This window comes from Coturnix japonica, unplaced genomic scaffold (assembly GCF_054131305.1).
Source record: "Coturnix japonica strain WE unplaced genomic scaffold, WE-NBRP24 Scf042, whole genome shotgun sequence".
NCBI classification, from domain to species: domain Eukaryota; kingdom Metazoa; phylum Chordata; class Aves; order Galliformes; family Phasianidae; genus Coturnix; species Coturnix japonica.
Window position 1 is genome coordinate 21,753 of NW_028188945.1, and position 22,564 is coordinate 44,316.

Sequence of the window (22,564 nt, forward strand, 5' to 3'; positions counted from 1 at the left end):
TGATGTTGGTCAGATCTTTGGGGCAGCAGCTGCTGTGGAGCAGATCTGGGTAAGATCTATGTCGCAGGAGCTGCTGTGGGGCAGACGTGGCACATATCTATGGGGCAAAATCTGCTGTGGGGCTGATGAGGGTCAGATCTATGGGGCAAAATCTGCTGTGGGGCTGATGAGGGTCAGATCTATGGGGCAGGAGATGCTGTGGGGCAGATGTGGGTCAGATCTATGGGGCAGAAGCTGCTGTGTGGCAGATGTGGGTCAGATCTATGGGGCAGGAGATGCTGTGAGTCAGATGTATGAGGCAGGAGCTGCTGTGGGGAAGATGGGGGTCAGATCTATGGGGCAGGAGATGCTGTGGAGCAGATGTGGGTCAGATCTATAGGTCAGGAGCTGCTGTGGCTGATGTGGGCCAGTTCTATGGGGCAGGAGATGCTGTGAGTCAGATGTATGAGGCAGGAGCTGCTGTGGGGCAGATGGGAGTCAGATCTATGGGGCAGGAGCTGCTGTGGAGCAGATGTGGGTCAGATCTATGGGGCAGGAGCTGCTGTGGGGCAGATGTGGGTTAGATCTATGGGCAGGAGCTGCTGTGCTGCACATGTTGGTATGGTCTATGGGGCAGGAACTGCTGTGGGGCAGATGTGGGTCAGATCTATGGGGCAGGAGCTGCTGTGGGGCTGATGTTGGTCAGATCTTTGGGGCAGCAGCTGCTGTGGAGCAGATCTGGGTAAGATCTATGTCGCAGGAGCTGCTGTGGGGCAGACGTGGCACATATCTATGGGGCAAAATCTGCTGTGGGGCTGATGTGGGTCAGATCTATGGGGCAGGAGATGCTGTGAGGCAGATGTGGGTCAGATCTATGGGGCAAAGGCTGCTGTGTGGCAGATGTGGGTCAGATCTATGGGGCAGGAGCTGCTGTGGGTCAGATGTGGGTCAGATCTATGGGGCAGGAGCTGCTGTGGCTGATGTTGGCCAGTTCTATGGGGCAGGAGATGCTGTGAGTCAGATGTATGAGGCAGGAGCTGCTGTGGGGCAGATGGGAGTCAGATCTATGGGGCAGGAGATGCTGTGGAGCAGATGTGGGTCAGATCTATGGGGCAGGAGCTTTTGTGGCGCAGATGTGGGTCAGATCTATGTTGCAGGAGCTTATGTGGGGCAGATGTAGGGCATATCTATGGGGAGGAGCTGCTGTGGTGCAGATGTGGGTCACATCTATGGGGCGGGAGATGCTGTGTGGCTGATGTGGGTCAAATCTATGGGGCAGGAGCTGCTGTTGGGCAGATGTGGGACATAACTATGCGGCAAAATCTGCTGTGGGGCTGATGTGGGTAAGATCTATGAGACAGGAGCTGCTGTGGTTCAGATCTATGGGGCAGGAGCAGCTCTGGGGCACATGTGGGTCAGATCTATGTGTTAGGAGCTGCTGTGGGGCACATGTGGGTCAGATCTATGGGGCAGGAGATGCTGTGGGGCAGATGTGGGTCAGATCTATGGGGCAGGAGATGCTGTGGGGCAGATGTGGGTCAGATCTATGGGGCAAAGGCTGCTGTGTTGCAGATGTGGGTCAGATCTATGGGGCAGGAGCTGCTGTGGGTCAGATGTGGGTCAGATCTATAGGTCAGGAGCTGCTGTGGCTGATGTGGGCCAGTTCTATGGGGCAGGAGATGCTGTGGGGAACATGTGGGTCAGGTCTATGGGGCAGGAGTTGCTGTTGGGCAGATGTGGGGCATAACTATCAGGCAAAATCTGCTGTGGGGCTGATGTGGGTAAGATCTATGAGACAGGAGCTGCTGTGGTTCAGATCTATGGGGCAGGAGCAGCTCTGGGGCACATGTGGGTCAGATCTATGTGTTAGGAGCTGCTGTGGGGCACATGTGGGTCAGATCTATGGGGCAGGAGCTGCTGTCGAGATGATGTGGGTCAGATCTTTGGGTAGGAGCTGCTGTGGGGCAGATCTGGGTAAGATGTATGGGACAGGAGCTGCTGTGGGGCAGATGTGGGTCAGATCTATGGGGCAAAGGCTGCTGTGTGGCAGATGTGGGTCAGATCTATGGGGCAGGAGATGCTTTGAGTCAGATATATGAGGCAGGAGCTGCTGTGGAGCAGATGTGGGGCAGATCTATGGGGCAGGAGCTGCTGTGGGGCAGATGTGGGTCAGATCTATGGGCAGGAGCTTCTGTGCTGCACATGTTGGTAGGGTCTATGGGGCAGGAGCTGCTGTGGGGCAGATGTGGGTCAGATCTATGGGGCAGGAGCTGCTGTGGGGCTGATGTTGGTCAGATCTTTGGGGCAGCAGCTGCTGTGGAGCAGATCTGGGTAAGATCTATGTCGCAGGAGCTGCTGTGGGGCAGACGTGGCACATATCTATGGGGCAATATCTGCTGTGGGGCTGATGTGGGTCAGATCTATGGGGCAGGAGATGCTGTGGAGCAGATGTGGGTCAGATCTATAGGTCAGGAGCTGCTGTGGCTGATGTGGGCCAGTTCTATGGGGCAGGAGATGCTGTGAGTCAGATGTATGAGGCAGGAGCTGCTGTGGGGCAGATGGGGGTCAGATCTATGGGGCAGGAGATGCTGTGGAGCAGATGTGGATCAGATCTATGGGGCAGGAGCTGCTGTGGGGCAGATGTGGGTTAGATCTATGTGACAGGAGCTGCTGTGGTTCAGATCTATGGGGCAGGAGCAGCTCTGGGGCACATGTGGGTCAGATCTATGTGTTAGGAGCTGCTGTGGGTCAGATGTGGGTCATATCTATGGGGCAGGAGCTGCTGTGGGGCAGATGTGGGTCAGATCTATGGGGCAGGAGATGCTGTGTGGCAGATGTGGATCAGATCCTTAGGTCAGGAGCTGCTGTGCCTGATGTGGGCCAGTTCTATGGGGCAGGAGATGCTGTGAGTCAGATGTATGAGGCAGGAGCTGCTGTGGGGCAGATGGGGGTCAGATCTATGGGGCAGGAGATTCTGTGGAGCAGATGTGCGTCAGATCTATGGGGCAGGAGCTGCTGTGGGGCAGATGTGGGTCAGATCTATGGGGCAGGAGCTGCTGTGGGGCTGATGTAGGAAAGATCTATGGGGCAGGAGATGCTTTGGGGCAGATGTGGGTCAGGTCTATTGGGCTGGAGCTGCTGTGGGGCACTTGTGGGTCAGATCTATGAGGCAGGGGCTGCTGTGGGTCAGATCTATGGGGCAGGAACAAATGTGGGCCTGATGTTGGTCAGATTTATGGAGCAGGAGCTGCTGTGTTGCAGATGTGGGTCAGATCTATGTTACAGGAGCTGATGTGGGGCAGATGTAGGGCATATCTATGGGGCAGGAGCTGCTGTGAGGCTGATGGGTGTTAGATCTATGGAAAGGAGCTGCTATGGTGCAGATGTGGGTCACATCTATGGGGCGGGAGATGCTGTGTGGCTGATGTGGGTCAAATCTATGGGGCAGGAGCTGCTTTGGGGCTGATGGTGGTTAGATCTATGGGGCACGAGCTGCTGTGAGGCGCATGTGGGTCAGACCTATGGGGCAGGAGCTGCTGTGGGGCGCATGTGGGTCAGATCTATGGGGCAGGAGTTGCTGTGGGGCAGATGTGGGACATAACTATAGGGCAAAATCTGCTGTGGGGCTGATGTGGGTAAGATCTATGAGACAGGAGCTGCTGTGGTTCAGATCTATGGGGCAGGAGCAGCTCTGGGGCACATGTGGGTCAGATCTATGTGTTAGGAGCTGCTGTGGGGCACATGTGGGTCAGATCTATGGGGCAGGAGCTGCTGTGGGGCAGATGTGGGTCAGTTCTATGGGGCAGGAGATGCTGTGGGGCAGATGTGGGTCAGATCTATGAGGCAGGAGCTGCTGTGGGGCAGATGGGGGTCAGATCTATGGGGCAGGAGATGCTGTGGAGCAGTTGTGGGTCAGATCTATAGGTCAGGAGCTGCTGTGGCTGATGTGGGCCAGTTCTATGGGGCAGGAGATGCTGTGAGTCAGATGTATGAGGCAGGAGCTGCTGTGGGGCAGATGGGGGTCAGATCTATGGGGCAGGAGATGCTGTGGGGCAGATGTGGGTCAGATCTATGGGCAGGAGCTGCTGTGGGGCAGATGTGGGTCAGATCTATGGGGCAGGAGATGCTGTGGAGCAGATGTGGGTCAGATCTATGGGGCAGGAGCTGCTGTGGGGCAGATGTGGGTCAGATCTATGGCAGGAGCTGCTGTGGGGCTGATGTTGGTCAGATCTTTGGGGCAGCAGCTGCTGTGGAGCAGATCTGGGTAAGATCTATGTCTCAGGAGCTTCTGTGGGGCAGACGTGGCACATATCTATGGGGCAAAATCTGCTGTGGGGCTGATGTGGGTCAGATCTATGGGGCAGGATCTCCTGTGGGGCTGATGTGGGTCAAATCAATGGGGCAGAGCTGGTCTGGGGCACATGTGGGTCAGATCTATGGAGCAGGAGCTGCTGTGGGGCAGATTTGAATCAGATCTATAGGGCAGGAGCTGCTGTGGGTCAGATCTATGGGCAGGAGCTGCTGCGGGGCACATGTGAGTTAGATCTATGGGGCAGGAGATGGTGTGGGGCAGATTTGGGTCAGATGTATGGGTCAGGAGCTGCTGTGTTGCTGATGAGGGTCAGATCTATGGGGCATGGGCTGCTGTGGTTCAGATCTACGGGACTGGAGCTGCAGTGGAGCACATGTGGGTCAGATCTATGGGGTAGAAGCTGTTGTGGGGCTGATGGTGGTTAGATCTATAAGGCAGGAGCTGCTGTGGGGCTGACTTGGGTCAGATCTATGGGGCAGGAGCTGCTTTGGGGCTGATGGTGGTTAAATCTATATGGCAGGAGCTGCTGTGGGGCACATGTGGGTCAGACCTATGGGGCAGGAGCTGCAGAGGGGATGATGTAGGTCAGATCTATGGGGCAGGAGTTGCTGTGGGGAATATGAGGGACATATCTATGGTGCAAAATCTGCTGTTGGACTGATGTGAGTCAGATCTATGAGTTTGGAGCTGCTGTGGGGCACATGTGGGTCAGATCTATGGGGCAGGAGATGCTGTGGGGCTGATTTGGGTCAGATCTATGTGGCAGGAGATGCTGTGGGTCAGATCTATGGGGCAGGAGCTGCTGTGGGGAACATGTGGGTCAGGTCTATGGGGCAGGAGCTGCTGTGGGCACATGTGGGTCAGATCTATGGGGCAGGAGTTGCTGTTGGGCAGATGTGGGACATAACTATGGGGCAAAATCTGCTGTGGGGCTGATGTGGGTAAGATCTATGAGACAGGAGCTGCTGTGGTTCAGATCTATGGGGCAGGAGCAGCTCTGGGGCACATGTGGGTCAGATCTATGTGTTAGGAGCTGCTGTGGGGCACATGTGGGTCAGGTCTATGTGTTAGGAGCTGCTGTCGAGATGATGTGGGTCAGATCTTTGGGTAGGAGCTGCTGTGGGGCAGATCTGTGTAAGATATAAGGGGCAGGAGTTGCTGTGGGGCAGATGTGGGTCAGATCTATGGGGCAGGAGCTGCTGTGGGGCAGATGGGGGTCAGATCTATGGGGCAGGAGCTGCTGTGGAGCAGATGTGGGTCAGATCTATGGGGCAGGAGCTGCTGTGGGGCAGATGTGGGTTAGATCTATGAGACAGGAGCTGCTGTGGTTCAGATCTATGGGGCAGGAGCAGCTCTGGGGCACATGTGGGTCAGATCTATGTGTTAGGAGCTGCTGTGGGGCACATGTGGGTCAGATCTATGGGGCAGGAGCTGCTGTCGAGATGATGTGGGTCAGATCTTTGGGTAGGAGCTGCTGTGGGGCAGATCTGGGTAAGATGTATGGGGCAAGAGCTGCTGTGGGGCAGATGTGGGTCAGATCTATGGGGTAGAAGCTGTTGTGGGGCTGATGGGGGTCATATCTATAAGGCAGGAGCTGCTGTGGGGCTGACTTGGGTCAGATCTATGGGGCAGGAGCTGCTTTGGGGCTGATGGTGGTTAGATCTATATGGCAGGAGCTGCTGTGGGGCACATTTGGGTCAGACCTATGGGGCAGGAGCTGCAGAGGGGATGATGTAGGTCAGATCTATGGGGCAGGAGTTGCTGTGGGGAATATGAGGGACATATCTATGGTGCAAAATCTGCTGTTGGACTGATGTGAGTCAGATCTATGAGTTTGGAGCTGCTGTGGGGCACATGTGGGTCAGATCTATGGGACAGGAGATGCTGTGGGGCTGATTTGGGTCAGATCTATGTGGCAGGAGATGCTGTGGGTCAGATCTATGGGGCAGGAGCTGCTGTGGGGAACATGTGGGTCAGGTCTATGGGGCAGGAGCTGCTGTGGGCACATGTGGGTCCCACTGGGACCCATATGGGGACAAAGGGAGACATCATAGAGACTCATAGGGACCTATTGGGACCAATAGGGACCCAAAGAGAGACATAGAGACCCCATAGAAACCCATGGAGACCCCATAGAGGCACAAAGTGACACATAGAGGGACACCAAGACCCATAGAAACCAGATAGAGACTCCATATAGACACATAGGAACACATAGAGACCCACTGGGACAGTGAGACCACATATAGACTCATAGGGACACATTAGGAGCCATTAAGACCCATAGGGACACATAGGACGACTTTGAAACTTATAGATACCCAAAGGAAGACATTTGGGCCCAGAGATAACCATAAGAGACCCCATAGAGACCCCATAGGGGCACATAGCAACCCATAGGGGGGACATTGGGACACATAGGTACACATTGTGACCCGTAGGAAGACACTGGGACCCATAGGGGGACATTGGGACACATAGGGACCCAATGAATTACAGTGGGGGACAGTGAGACCCATAGAGATACATAAGGACCCCGCTGAGACCCATAAGAGACCCCATAGAGGCACCTAGGGACCACATTGAAACTCATAGATACTTGTAGGAAGACATTTGGGCCCAGAGATATCCATAAGCGACCCCACAGAGACCCCATAGAGGCACATAGCAACCCATAGGGGGGACATTGGGACACGTAGTGACCCATAGGGGGACATTGGGACACATAGGTACACATAGGGAGACACTGGGACCCATAGGGGGACATTGGGACACATAGTGACCCCATGGATTAAAGTGGGGGACAGTCAGATCCATCGAGACACATAGGGACCCTGCTGAGACCCATAAGAGACCCCATAGAGGAACATAGCAACCCATAGGGGGGACATAGGGACACATAGGGACACACCGTGACCCATGAGGAGACACTGGATCCCATAGGGGGACAATGGGACACATAAGGACCCCATGGATTACAGTGGGGGACAGTGAGACCCATAGAGACACATAGGGAACCCGCTGAGACCCATAAGAGACCCCATAGAGGCACGTAGGGACCACATTGAAACTCATAGATACTTGTAGGAAGACATTTGGGCCCAGACATATCCATAAGAGACCCCACACAGACCCCATAGAGGCACATAGCAACCCATAGGGGGGACATTGGGACACATAGGGACACATAGTGACCCATAGGGAGACACTGGGACCCATATGGGGATATTGGGACACATAGGGACCACATGGATTACAGTGGTGGACAGTGAGACCCATAGAGACACATAGGGACTTCGTTGAGACCCATAAGAGACCCCATAGAGGCACATAGGGACCACATTGAAACCCATAGATACCCTTAGGAATACATTTGGGACGATAGTTACCCATAAAAGACCCCATAGAGACCCCATAGAGGCACATAGCAAACCATAGTGGGGACATTGGGACACATAGGGACCCCATAGAGAGACATAGAGACATATAGGGACCCATTTAGAGGCATAATAACCCCATAGAGTCCTATAGGGACACCCAGAGATCCATAGGGAAACATTGGGACCCACAGGGGCTGTGTGGGAGATTGGTAATCACAGCCTGAACCTCTGATTAATCAGCTGAGGCAAGTGTGGGGTCAGCTGCGGGAGCACAGGTGAGAGTAATGGAGCTGTGCTCCCGGGAGGGCTGGAGCTCGACTCCACCTCCTCTGAGACCTCATTTAAGGGCTGACCCTCACTCGAGCCGCTTTCCATTATCTTTCCGAGCTCCCTGTTACCGGGTGAGGTCCCAGAAGACTGGAGGCTTGCCAACGTGACTCCCATTTCCAAGCAAGGTTGTCAGGAGGATCCGGGCAACTCCAGGCCTGTTAGCCTGACCTCGGTGCCAGGGAAGGGAATGGAACGAATTGTCTTGAGGGAGATGACAGATGCGGCAGGTGTGGGATGAGCAGGAGATCAGACCTAGCCAGCATGGGTTCGTGAAGGGCAGCTCCTGCTTGACCAATCTGATCTCCTTCTACGATCCTGTGACCCATCTGATGGATGAAGGAAAGAAAGAAAGGCTGTTGATGTGCTCTACTTGGACTTCAGCAAAGCCTTCACAACTGTCTCCCATGCTATTCTCCTACAAAAGCTGGCAGCCCTTTTCCAACCTTGAGAATTCTGTGATTCTGTGAGGCAGCATCTCTTGGACATCGCTCTGCAGTGAAGACCGCCCCAGCTTCCTCAGCGAAGGCATCACCACTGGTGAGTTTCTCTCTCGCTTAGAACCTCTGTACATTTGTCACCATCTTTGTTACCATCTGTATAGTTACCACCTAGACAGGGGGACATAGAGAGACACTGGGACCCATAGGGACCCATAGAGATCCAGAGGAAGACATTGGGACCCATAGAGAGACACTGGGACCCATAGGGACACATAGAGACCCATAGACAGTCATTGGGAGCCATAAGGATAAATTGAGACCCATAGAGACCCCATTGAGACCCATAGTGCCTCAAAGAAACCCATAGCGACCCCATAGTCACCCATAGCGCCCCATAGGAACACAAAGATACCCCATAGAGCCCCATAGACACCCCATAGTGACTCATAGGGGGCCCAAAGAGACCCCATAGCACCCCATAGCTACTCCATAGTGCCCCATAGCAGCCCATGGAGCCTCATAGACACTCCATTGTGCCCCACAGCACCCCATTGCACCCCATAGGGACCCATAGACACAGCATACTGCTCCATAGAGCCCCATAGACACTCCATAGCTCCCTACAGCACCCCATAGCAGCCCACAGTGCCCCATAGACACCACATAAGGCCCTACAGCCACACCATAGAGCCCAATTGAACCACATAGACACCCCATATCGCCCCATAGTGCCTGTAGACACCCCATAGAGCCCCATAGAAACTCACTGAACCCCATACAGACCCCATGCAGACCCCATAGAGCCCCACAGACAACCCATAGATCCCCATAGACTCCCCATAGAGCCCCATAGGGACCTCATAGCGCCCCATAGAGACCCCATTCTTCCGCATAGAGCCCCATAGCAAACCATAGCACCCCATAGTCACCCATAGCGCCCCATAGGAACCCAAGGATACCCCAAAGCACCCCATAGCCACCCTACAGCACCGCATAGCCACCCCATAGAGCCCCATAGACACCACATAGTGACCCATAGTGACCCATAGGGGCACAAAGAGACCCCAAATCATCCCATAGCTACTCCACAGTGCCCCATAGCAGCCCATGGAGCCTCATAGACACTCTCTTGTGCCCCACAGCGCCCCATTGCACCCCATAGAGACCCATAGACACCCTATACTGCTCCATAGAGCCCCATAGCACCCCATAGTGCCTCACAGCACCCCATAGCACAACATAGTGCCACATAGACACCACATAAGGACATATAGCCGCGCCATAGAGCCCCACAGACATCCCATAGAGCCCCGTAGGCAACCCATTGTGCCCCATAGAGCTCCCATAGCCACCCATAGAAACTAATTTACCAAATAGACACACCATAGCGTTCCATAGACACCCCATAGAAACCTCAGAACGCCCCATAGAGCTCCATAGGCATCCCATAGAGCCCCATAGAGAACCGATAGAGGTACATAGCCACCCATAGGGGGGACATTGGGACACATAGGAACACATAGTGACCCATAGGGAGACACTGGGACCCATAGGGTGACATTGGGACACATAGGGACACCATGGATTACATGGTTGATACAACCCATGTTGTATGTTTTCATGTTTATCAACATGGTTGATGTGGGTCAGATCTATGGGGCAGGAGCTGCTGTGGGGCACATGTGGGTCAGATCTATTGGGCCGGAGGTGCTGTGGGGCTGATGTAGGAAAGATCTATGGGGCAGGAGATGCTTTGGGGCAGATGTGGGACAGGTCTATTGGGCTGGAGCTGCTGTGGGGCACTTGTGTGTCAGATCTATGTGGCAGGGGCTGCTGTGGGTCAGATCTATGGGGCAGGAACAAATGTGGGCCTGATGTTGGTCAGATTTATGGAGCAGGAGCTGCTGTGTTGCAGATGTGGGTCAGATCTATGTTGCAGGAGCTGATGTGGGGCATATGTAGGGCATATCTATGGGGCAGGAGCTGCTGTGAGGCTGATGGGTGTTAGATCTATGGGGAGGAGCTGCTGTGGGGCAGATGTGGGTCACATCTATGGGGCGGGAGATGCTGTGTGGCTGATGGGTGTTAGATCTATGGGGCAGGAGCTGCTCTGGGGCTGATGGTGGTTAGATCTATGGGGCAGGAGCTGCTGTGAGGCGCATGTGGGTCAGACCCATGGGGCAGGAGCTGCTCTGGGGCGCATGTGGGTCAGATCTATGGGGCAGGAGTTGCTGTTGGGCAGATGTGGGACATAACTATGGGGCAAAATCTGCTGTGGGGCTGATGTGGGTAAGATCTATGAGACAGGAGCTGCTGTGGTTCAGATCTATGGGGCAGGAGCAGCTCTGGGGCACATGTGGGTCAGATCTATGTGTTAGGAGCTGCTGTGGGGCACATGTGGGTCAGATCTATGGGGCAGGAGCTGCTGTCGAGATGATGTGGGTCAGATCTTTGGGTAGGAGCTGCTGTGGGGCAGATCTGGGTAAGATGTATGGGGCAAGAGCTGCTGTGGGTCAGATGTGGGTCAGATCTATGGGGCAGGAGCTGCTGTGGGTCAGATGTGGGTCAGATCTATGGGGCAGGAGCTGCTGTGGGTCAGATGTGGGTCAGATCTATAGGTCAGGAGCTGCTGTGGCTGATGTGGGCCAGTTCTATGGGGCAGGAGATGCTGTGAGTCAGATGTATGAGGCAGGAGCTGCTGTGGGGCAGATGGGGGTCAGATCTATGGGGCAGGAGATGCTGTGGAGCAGATGTGGGTCAGATCTATGGGGCAGGAGCTGCTGTGGGGCACATGTGGGACAGATCTATGGGCAGGAGCTGCTGTGCTGCACATGTTGGTAGGGTCTATGGGGCAGGAGCTGCTGTGGGGCAGATGTGGGTCAGATCTATGGGGCAGGAGCTGCTGTGGGGAATATGAGGGACATATCTATGGTGCAAAATCTGCTGTTGGACTGATGTGAGTCAGATCTATGAGTTTGGAGCTGCTGTGGGGCACATGTGGGTCAGATCTATGGGGCAGGAGATGCTGTGAGGCTGATTTGGGTCAGATCTATGTGGCAGGAGATGCTGTGGGTCAGATCTATGGGGCAGGAGCTGCTGTGGGGAACATGTGGGTCAGGTCTATGGGGCAGGAGCTGCTGTGGGCACATGTGGGTCAGATCTATGGGGCAGGAGTTGCTGTTGGGCAGATGTGGGGCATAACTATGGGGCAAAATCTGCTGTGGGGCTGATGTGGGTAAGATCTATGAGACAGGAGCTGCTGTGGTTCAGATCTATGGGGCAGGAGCAACTCTGGGGCACATGTGGGTCAGATCTATGAGTTAGGAGCTGCTGTGGGGCACATGTGGGTCAGATCTATGGGGCAGGAGATGCTGTGGGGCAGATGTGGGTCAGATCTATGGGGCAAAGGCTGCTGTGTGGCAGATGTGGGTCAGATCTATGGGGCAGGAGCTGCTGTGGGTCAGATGTGGGTCAGATCTATAGGTCAGGAGCTGCTGTGGCTGATGTGGGCCAGTTCTATGGGGCAGGAGATGCTGTGAGTCAGATGTATGAAGCAGGAGCTGCTGTGGGGCAGATGGGGGTCAGATCTATGGGGCAGGAGATGCTGTGGAGCAGATGTGGGTCAGATCTATAGGTCAGGAGCTGCTGTGGCTGATGTGGGCCAGTTCTAAGGGGCAGGAGATGCTGTGAGTAAGATGTATGAGGCAGGAGCTGCTGTGGGGCAGATGGGGGTCAGATCTATGGGGCAGGAGATGCTGTGGAGCAGATGTGGGTCAGATCTATAGGTCAGGAGCTGCTGTGGCTGATGTGGGCCAGTTCTAAGGGGCAGGAGATGCTGTGAGTCAGATGTATGAGGCAGGAGCTGCTGTGGGGCAGATGGGGGTCAGATCTATGGGGCAGGAGATGCTGTGGAGCAGATGTGGGTCAGATCTATGGGGCAGGAGCTGCTGTGGGGCAGATGTGGGTCAGATCTATGGGCAGGAGCTGCTGTGCTGCACATGTTGGTAGGGTCTATCGGGCAGGAGCTGCTGTGGGGCAGATGTGGGTCAGATCTATGGGGCAGGAGCTGCTGTGGGGCTGATGTTGGTCAGATCTTTGGGGCAGCAGCTGCTGTGGAGCAGATCTGGGTAAGATCTATGTCGCAGGAGCTGCTGTGGGGCAGACGTGGCACATATCTATGGGGCAAAATCTGCTGTGGGGCTGATGTGGGTCAGATCTATGGGGCAGGATCTCCTGTGGGGCTGATGTGGGTCAAATCAATGGGGCAGAGCTGCTCTGGGGCTGACTTGGGTCAGATCTATGGGGCAGGAGCTGCTTTGGGGCTGATGGTGGTTAGATCTATATGGCAGGAGCTGCTGTGGGGCACATGTGGGTCAGACCTATGGGGCAGGAGCTGCAGAGGGGATGATGTAGGTCAGATCTATGGGGCAGGAGTTGCTGTGGGGAATATGAGGGACATATCTATGGTGCAAAATCTGCTGTTGGACTGATGTGAGTCAGATCTATGAGTTTGGAGCTGCTGTGGGGCACATGTGGGTCAGATCTATGGGCCAGGAGATGCTGTGGGGCTGATTTGGGTCAGATCTATGGGGCAGGAGCTGCTGTGGGGAACATGTGGGTCAGGTCTATGGGGCAGGAGCTGCTGTGGGCACATGTGGGTCAGATCTATGGGGCAGGAGTGTCTGTTGGGCAGATGTGGGGCATAACTATGGGGCAAAATCTGCTGTGGGGCTGATGTGGGTAAGATCTATGAGACAGGAGCTGCTGTGGTTCAGATCTATGGGGCAGGAGCAGCTCTGGGGCACATGTGGGTCAGATCTATGTGTTAGGAGCTGCTGTGGGGCACATGTGGGTCAGATCTATGTGTTAGGAGCTGCTGTGGGGCACATGTGGGTCAGATCTATGGGGCAGGAGATGCTGTGGGGCAGATGTGTGTCAGATCTATGGGGCAAAGGCTGCTGTGTGGCAGATGTGGGTCGGATCTATGGGGCAGGAGCTGCTGTGGGTCAGATGTGGGTCAGATCTATGGGGCAGGAGCTGCTGTGTCTGATGTGGGCCAGTTCTATGGGGCAGGAGATGCTGTGAGTCAGATGTATGAGGCAGGAGCTGCTGTGGGGCAGATGGGGGTCAGATCTATGGGGCAGGAGATGCTGTGGAGCAGATGTGGGTCAGATCTATGGGGTAGAAGCTGTTGTGGGGCTGATGGTGGTTAGATCTATAAGGCAGGAGCTGCTGTGGGGCTGACTTGGGTCAGATCTATGGGGCAGGAGCTGCTTTGGGGCTGATGGTGGTTAGATCTATATGGCAGGAGCTGCTGTGGGGCACATGTGGGTCAGACCTATGGAGCAGGAGCTGCTGTGGGGAATATGAGGGACATATCTATGGTGCAAAATCTGCTGTTGGACTGATGTGAGTCAGATCTATGAGTTTGGAGCTGCTGTGGGGCACATGTGGGTCAGATCTATGGGGCAGGAGATGCTGTGGGGCTGATTTGGGTCAGATCTATGTGGCAGGAGATGCTGTGGGTCAGATCTATGGGGCAGGAGCCGCTGTGGGGAACATGTGGGTCAGATCTATGGGGCAGGAGCTGCTGTGTGGCAGATGTGGGTCAGATCTATAGGTTAGGAGCTGCTGTGACTGATGTGGGCCAGTTCTATGGGGCAGGAGATGCTGTGAGTCAGATGTATGAGGCAGGAGCTGCTGTGGGGCAGATGGGGGTCAGATCTATGGAGCAGGAGCTGCTGTGGGGCAGATGTGGGTCAAATCTATGGGCAGGAGCTGCTGTGGGGCACATGTGAGTTAGATCTATGGGGCAGGAGATGGTGTGGGGCAGATTTGGGTCAGATGTATGGGTCAGGAGCTGCTGTGTTGCTGATGAGGGTCAGATCTATGGGGCATGGGCTGCTGTGGTTCAGATCTACGGGACTGGAGCTGCAGTGGAGCACATGTGGGTCAGATCTATGGGGTAGAAGCTTTTGTGGGGCTGATGGTGGTTAGATCTATAATGCAGGAGCTGCTGTGGGGCTGACTTGGGTCAGATCTATGGGGCAGGAGCTGCTTTGGGGCTGATGGTGGTTAGATCTATATGGCAGGAGCTGCTGTGGGGCACATGTGGGTCAGACCTATGTTACAGGAGCTGCTGAGGGGATGATGTAGGTCAGATCTATGGGGCAGGAGCTGCTGTGGGGAATATGAGGGACATATCTATGGTGAAAAATCTGCTGTTGGACTGATGTGAGTCAGATCTATGAGTTTGGAGCTGCTGTGGGGCACATGTGGGTCAGATCTATGTGGCAGGAGATGCTGTGGGTCAGATCTATGGGGCAGGAGCTGCTGTGGAGAACATGTGGGTCAGGTCTATGGGGCAGGAGCTGCTGTGGGCACATGTGGGTCAGATCTATGGGGCAGGAGCTGCTGTGGGTCAGATGTGGGTCAGATCTATAGGTCAGGAGCTGCTGTGGCTGATGTGGGCCAGTTCTATGGGGCAGGAGATGCTGTGAGTCAGATGTATGAGGCAGGAGCTGCTATGGGGCAGATGGGGGTCAGATCTATGGGGCAGGAGATGCTGTGGAGTAGATGTGGGTCAGATCTATAGGTCAGGAGCTGCTGTGGCTGCTGTGGGCCAGTTCTATGGGGCAGGAGATGCTGTGAGTCAGATGTATGTGGCAGGAGCTGCTGTGGGGCAGATGTGGGTCAGATCTATGGGGCAGGAGATGCTGTGGAGCAGATGTGGGTCAGATCTATGGGGCAGGAGCTGCTGTGGGGCAGATGTGGGTCAGATCTATGGGCAGGAGCTGCTGTGCTGCACATGTTGGTAGGGTCTATGGGGCAGGAGCTGCTGTGGGGCAGATGTGGGTCAGATCTATGGGGCAGGAGCTGCTGTGGGGCTGATGTTGGTCAGATCTTTGGGGCAGCAGCTGCTGTGGAGCAGATCTGGGTAAGATCTATGTCGCAGGAGCTGCTGTGGGGCAGACGTGGCACATATCTATGGGGCAAAATCTGCTGTGGGGCTGATGTGGGTCAGATCTATGGGGCAGGATCTCCTGTGGGGCTGATGTGGGTCAAATCAATGGGGCAGAGCTGCTCTGGGGCACATGTGGGTCAGATCTATGGAGCAGGAGCTGCTGTGGGGCAGATTTGAATTAGATCTATAGGGCAGGAGCTGCTGTGGGTCAGATCTATGGGCAGGAGCTGCTGTGGGGCAAATGTGAGTTAGATCTATGGGGCAGGAGATGGTGTGGGGCAGATTTGGGTCAGATGTATGTGTCAGGAGCTGCTGTGTTGCTGATGAGGGTCAGATCTATGGGGCATGGGCTGCTGTGGTTCAGATCTACGGGACTGGAGCTGCAGTGGAGCACATGTGGGTCAGATCTATGGGGTAGAAGCTGTTGTGGGGCTGATGGTGGTTAGATCTATAAGGCAGGAGCTGCTGTGGGGCTGACTTGGGTCAGATCTATGGGGCAGGAGATGCTGTGGGGCTGATTTGGGTCAGATCTATGTGGCAGGAGATGCTTTGGGTCAGATCTATGGGGCAGGAGCTGCTGTGGGGAACATGTGGGTCAGGTCTATGGGGCAGGAGCTGCTGTGGGCACATGTGGGTCAGATCTATGGGGCAGGAGTTGCTGTTGGGCAGATGTGGGGCATAACTATGGGGCAAAATCTGCTGTGGGGCTGATGTGGGTAAGATCTATGAGACAGGAGCTGCTGTGGTTCAGATCTATGGGGCAGGAGCAGCTCTGGGGCACATGTGGGTCAGATCTATGTGTTAGGAGCTGCTGTGGGGCAGATGTGGGTCAGATCTATGGGGCAAAGGCTGCTGTGTGGCAGATGTGGGTCAGATCTATGGGGCAGGAGCTGCTGTGGGTCAGATGTGGGTCAGATCTATAGGTCAGGAGCTGCTGTGGCTGATGTGGGCCAGTTCTATGGGGCAGGAGATGCTGTGAGTCAGATGTATGAGGCAGGAGCTGCTGTGGGGCAGATGGGGGTCAGATCTATGGGGCAGGAGATGCTGTGGAGCAGATGTGGGTCAGATCTATGGGGCAGGAGCTGCTGTGGGGCAGATGTGGGTCAGATCTATGGGCAGGAGCTGCTGTGCTGCACATGTTGGTAGGGTCTATGGGGCAGGAGCTGCTGTGGGGCAGATGTGGGTCAGATCTATGGGGCAGGAGCTGCTGTGGGGCTGATGTTGGTCAGATCTTTGGGGCAGCAGCTGCTGTAGAGCAGATCTGGGTAAGATCTATGTCGCAGGAGCTGCTGTGGGGCAGACGTGGCACATATCTATGGGGCAAAATCTGCTGTGGGGCTGATGTGGGTCAGATCTATGGGGCAGGAGCTGCTTTGGGGCTGATGGTGGTTACATCTTTATGGCAGGAGCTGCTCTGGGGCACATGTGGGTCAGACCTATGGGGCAGGAGCTGCAGAGGGGATGATGTAGGTCAGATCTATGGGGCAGGAGTTGCTGTGGGGAATATGAGGGACATATCTCTGGTGCAAAATCTGCTGTTGGACTGATGTGAGTCAGATCTATGAGTTTGGAGCTGCTGTGGGGCACATGTGGGTCAGATCTATGGGGCAGGAGATGCTGTGGGGCTGATTTGGGTCAGATCTATGTGGCAGGAGATGCTGTGGGTCAGATCTATGGGGCAGGAGCTGCTGTGGGGAACATGTGGGTCAGGTCTATGGGGCAGGAGCTGCTGTGGGCACATGTGGGTCACACTGGGACCCATATGGGGACAAAGGGAGACATCATAGAGACTCATAGGGACCTATTGGGACCAATAGGGACCCAAAGAGAGACATAGAGACCCCATAGAAACCCATGGAGACCCCATAGAGGCACAAAGTGACACATAGAGGGACACCAAGACCCATAGAAACCAGATAGAGACTCCATATAGACACATAGGAACACATAGAGACCCACTGGGACAGTGAGACCACATATAGACTCATAGGGACACATTAGGAGCCATTAAGACCCATAGGGACACATAGGACGACTTTGAAACTTATAGATACCCAAAGGAAGACATTTGGGCCCAGAGATAACCATAAGAGACCCCATAGAGACCCCATAGGGGCACATAGCAACCCATAGGGGGGACATTGGGACACATAGGTACACATTGTGACCCGTAGGAAGACACTGGGACCCATAGGGGGACATTGGGACACATAGGGACCCAATGAATTACAGTGGGGGACAGTGAGACCCATAGAGATACATAAGGACCCCGCTGAGACCCATAAGAGACCCCATAGAGGCACCTAGGGACCACATTGAAACTCATAGATACTTGTAGGAAGACATTTGGGCCCAGAGATATCCATAAGAGACCCCACAGAGACCCCATAGAGGCACATAGCAACCCATAGGGGGGACATTGGGACACGTAGGGAAACATTCTGACCCATAGGGAGACACTGGGACCCATATGGGGACATTGGGACACATAGGGACCCCTTGGACTACAGTGGGGGACAGCAAGACCCATAGAGACACATAGAAACCCCGCTGAGACCCATAAGAGACCCCATAGAGGCACCTAGGGACCACATTGAAACCCAGAGATAGCTATAGGAAGATATTTGGGCCCAGAGATACCCATAAGAAACCACATACAAGCACAAAGCACCCCATAGGGGGGACATTGGGACACATAGTGACCCCATGGATTAAAGTGGGGGACAGTCAGATCCATCGAGACACATAGGGACCCTGCTGAGACCCATAAGAGACCCCATAGAGGAACATAGCAACCCATAGGGGGGACATAGGGACACATAGGGACACACCGTGACCCATGAGGAGACACTGGATCCCATAGGGGGACAATGGGACACATAAGGACCCCATGGATTACAGTGGGGGACAGTGAGACCCATAGAGACACATAGGGAACCCGCTGAGACCCATAAGAGACCCCATAGAGGCACCTAGGGACCTAATGTAACCCATAGATACCCACAGGGAGACATTTGGGCCCAGAGCTATCCATAAGAGAGCCCATTGAGGCACATAGCAACCCATAGGGGGGACATTGGGACACATAGGGACACATAGTGACCCATAGGGAGACACTGGGACCCATATGGGGATATTGGGACACATAGGGACCACATGGATTACAGTGGTGGACAGTGAGACCCATAGAGACACATAGGGACTTCGTTGAGACCCATAAGAGACCCCATAGAGGCACATAGGGACCACATTGAAACCCATAGATACCCTTAGGAATACATTTGGGACGATAGTTACCCATAAAAGACCCCATAGAGACCCCATAGAGGCACATAGCAAACCATAGTGGGGACATTGGGACACATAGGGACCCCATAGAGAGACATAGAGACATATAGGGACCCATTTAGAGGCATAATAACCCCATAGAGTCCTATAGGGACACCCAGAGATCCATAGGGAAACATTGGGACCCACAGGGGCTGTGTGGGAGATTGGTAATCACAGCCTGAACCTCTGATTAATCAGCTGAGGCAAGTGTGGGGTCAGCTGCGGGAGCACAGGTGAGAGTAATGGAGCTGTGCTCCCGGGAGGGCTGGAGCTCGACTCCACCTCCTCTGAGACCTCATTTAAGGGCTGACCCTCACTCGAGCCGCTTTCCATTATTTTTCCGAGCTCCCTGTTTCCGGGTGAGGTCCCAGAAGACTGGAGGCTTGCCAACGTGACTCCCATTTCCAAGCAAGGTTGTCAGGAGGATCCGGGCAACTCCAGGCCTGTTAGCCTGACCTCGGTGCCAGGGAAGGGAATGGAACGAATTGTCTTGAGGGAGATGACAGATGCGGCAGGTGTGGGATGAGCAGGAGATCAGACCTAGCCAGCATGGGTTCGTGAAGGGCAGCTCCTGCTTGACCAATCTGATCTCCTTCTACGATCCTGTGACCCATCTGATGGATGAAGGAAAGAAAGAAAGGCTGTTGATGTGCTCTACTTGGACTTCAGCAAAGCCTTCACAACTGTCTCCCATGCTATTCTCCTACAAAAGCTGGCAGCCCTTTTCCAACCTTGAGAATTCTGTGATTCTGTGAGGCAGCATCTCTTGGACATCGCTCTGCAGTGAAGACCGCCCCAGCTTCCTCAGCGAAGGCATCACCACTGGTGAGTTTCTCTCTCGCTTAGAACCTCTGTACATTTGTTACCATCTTTGTTACCATCTGTATAGTTACCACCTAGACAGGGGGACATAGAGAGACACTGGGACCCCTAGGGACCCATAGAGATCCAGAGGAAGACATTGGGACCCATAGAGAGACACTGGGACCCATAGGGACACATTGAGAGACACTGGGACCCATAGGGACACATAGAGACCCATAGACAGTCATTGGGAGCCATAAGGAGAAATTGAGACCCATAGAGACCCCATTGAGACCCATAGTGCCTCAAAGAAACCCATAGCGACCCCATAGTCACCCATAGCGCCCCATAGGAACACAAAGATACCCCATAGAGCCCCATAGTGACCCATAGGGGCCCAAAGAGACCCCATAGCACCCCATAGCTACTCCATAGTGCCCCATAGCAGCCCATGGAGCCTCATAGACACTCCATTGTGCCCCACAGCACCCCATTGCACCGCATAGGGACCCATAGACACAGCATACTGCTCCATAGAGCCCCATAGACACCCCATAGTTCCCCACAGCACCCCATAGCAGCCCACAGTGCCCCATAGACACCACATAAGGCCCTACAGCCACACCATAGAGCCCAATTGAACCACATAGACACCCCATATCGCCCCATAGTGCCTGTAGACACCCCATAGAGCCCCATAGAGACCCACTGAACCCCATACAGACCCCATGCAGACCCCATAGAGCCCCACAGACAACCCAAAGACACCCCATAGACTCCCCATAGAGCCCCATAGGGACCTCATAGCGCCCCATAGAGACCCATTTTTCCGCATAGAGCCCCATAGCAAACCATAGCACCCCATAGTCACCCATAGCGCCCCATAGGAACCCAAGGATACCCCAAAGCACCCCATAGCCACCCTACAGCACCGCATAGCCACCCCATAGAGCCCCATAGACACCACATAGGGGCCCATAGTGACCCATAGGGGCCCAAAGAGACCCCATAGCACCCCATAGCTACTCCATAGTGCCCCATAGCAGCCCATGGAGCCTCATAGACACTCCATTGTGCCCCACAGCGCCCCATTGCACCCCATAGGGACCCATAGACACAGCATACTGCTCCATAGAGCCCCATAGACACCCCATAGTTCCCCACAGCACCCCATAGCAGCCCACAGTGCCCCATAGACACCACATAAGGCCCTACAGCCACACCATAGAGCCCAATTGAACCACATAGACACCCCATATCGCCCCATAGTGCCTGTAGACACCCCATAGAGCCCCATAGAGACCCACTGAACCCCATACAGACCCCATGCAGACCCCATAGAGCCCCACAGACAAGCCATAGATCCCCAAAGACACCCCATAGACTCCCCATAGAGCCCCATAGGGACCTCATAGCGCCCCATAGAGACCCCATTCTTCCGCATAGAGCCCAAGAGCAAAACATAGCACTCCATAGTCACCCATAGTGCCCCATAGGAACCCAAGGATTCCCCAAAGCAACCCATAGCCACCCTACAGCACCGCATAGCCACCCCATAGAGCCCCATAGACACCACATAGTGACCCATAGCCCCCCATATGGGCACAAAGAGACCCCAAATCATCCCATAGCTACTCCACAGTGCCCCATAGCAGCCCATGGAGCCTCATAGACACTCCCTTGTGCCCCACAACGCCCCATTGCACCCCATAGAGACCCATAGACACCCTATACTGCTCCATAGAGCCCCATAGCACCCCATAGTGCCTCACAGCACCCCATAGCACAACATAGTGCCAAATAGACACCACATAAGGATATATAGCCGCGCCATAGAGCCCCATAGACATCCCATAGAGCCCCATAGGTAACCCATTGTGCCCCATAGATCTCCCATAGCCACCCATAGAAACTCATTTTGCCACATAGACACACCATAGCGTTCCATAGACACCCCATAGAAAGCTCAGAACGCCCCATAGTACTCCATAGAGCTCCATAGGCACCCCATAGAGCCCCATAGAGAACCCAAAGAGGCACATAGCAACCCATAGGGGGGACATTGGGACACATAGGGACACAAAGTGACCCATAGGGAGACACTGGGACCCATAGGGGGACATTGGGACACATAGAGACCCCATGGATTAAGGTGGGGGACAGTGAGACCCATAGAGGCACATAGGGACCACATTGAAACCCATAGATACCCATAGGAAGACATTTGGGCCTAGAAATACCCATAAGAGACCACATAGAGACCCCATAGAGGTACATAGCAACCCATAGTGTGGACATTGGGACACAGAGTGACCCCATGGATTACAGTGGGGAACAGTGAGACCCGTAGAGACACATAGGGGCTCCACTGATACCCATAAGAGACCCCATAGAGGCACATAGGGACCTCATTGAAACCCATAGATACCCATAGGAAGACATTTGGGCCCAGAGATACCAATAAGAGTCCCCATAGAAACCCCGAAGTGGGCCATTGGGACACATAGGGGGGACATTCGGCACTTAGGAACAAATAGTGACCCATAGGGAGACACTGGGACCCATAGGGGTATATTGGGACACATAGGGACCCCATGGAACATAGTGGGGGACAGTGAGACCCATAGAGACACATAGGGTCTTCGCTGTAACCCTTAAGAGACCCCATAGAGGCACATAGGGACGTAATGTAACCTATGGATACCAACAGGTAGATCTTTTGGCCCAGAGATACTCATAAGAGACCCCATGGAGACACTTAGCAACAAATAGGAGGGACATTGGGACACATAGGGACACATTGTGACCCATAGGCTGACACTGGGACCAATAGGGGGACATTGGGACACATAGGGACCCCATGGATTTCAGTGGGGGACAGTGAGACCCATAGAGACACATAGGGACCTCGCTGAGACCCATAAGAGAACCCATAGAGGCACATAGGGACCACATTGAAACCCATAGGTACCCATAGGAATACATTGGGCAGGAAATTGAGCTTTTGGGGCAGGAGATGGCACTT